We start from the raw sequence: 762 nt of genomic DNA, 5'->3' as shown, positions 1-762 counted from the left end.
GTAGTAGTAGTAGCTCGAACCAAAACACATTTGCAGCCATATGCATATGAACTGATAACAAGTGTGTCACCGGAGTGTTAGCATGTCGTTTCATTTGTATCGTTTGGGCTTCTGTCATACCAGGTCTGCTGCTGGAAACACACACACACACACACACACACACACACACACACACACACACACACACACACACACACACACACACACACACACACACACACACACACACACACACACACACACACACACACACACACACACACACACACACACACACACCTCTTGCCTGCTGTTGGAAACGCTGTTTGTTTTATGATTGTTATGTCAGGCTATGTAAACTCCTAAATGTTACCTAGATGGCCTACACTGTGAGAGGAAAGCATAGGACTTTAGTATCCGTATTGTGAAAGGGAACGTGTCTTGTCTTGTGTTCCCAATTGACTTGTGTTCTCAATGACTTGTGTTCTCAATGACTTGTGTTCTCAATGACTTGTGTTCTCAATGTCTTGTGTTCTCAATGACTTGTGTTCTCAAGGTCTTGTGTTCCCAATTGACTTGTGTTCTCAATGTCTTGTGTTCTCAATTGAATTGTGTTCTCAATGTCTTGTGTTCTCAATTCAATTGTGTTCTCAATGTCTTGTGTTCTCAATTCAATTGTGTTCTCAATGTCTTGTGTTCTCAATTCAATTGTGTTCTCAATGACTTGTGTTCTCAATGTCTTGTGTTCTCAATTCAATTGTGTTCTCAATGACTTGTGTTCTC

Source organism: Oncorhynchus keta, chromosome 28 (assembly GCF_023373465.1).
Source record: "Oncorhynchus keta strain PuntledgeMale-10-30-2019 chromosome 28, Oket_V2, whole genome shotgun sequence".
In the NCBI taxonomy this organism is placed as follows: domain Eukaryota; kingdom Metazoa; phylum Chordata; class Actinopteri; order Salmoniformes; family Salmonidae; genus Oncorhynchus; species Oncorhynchus keta.
The sequence above is the reverse complement of the archived record's forward strand: the minus strand, read 5'-3'. Positions refer to the sequence as shown.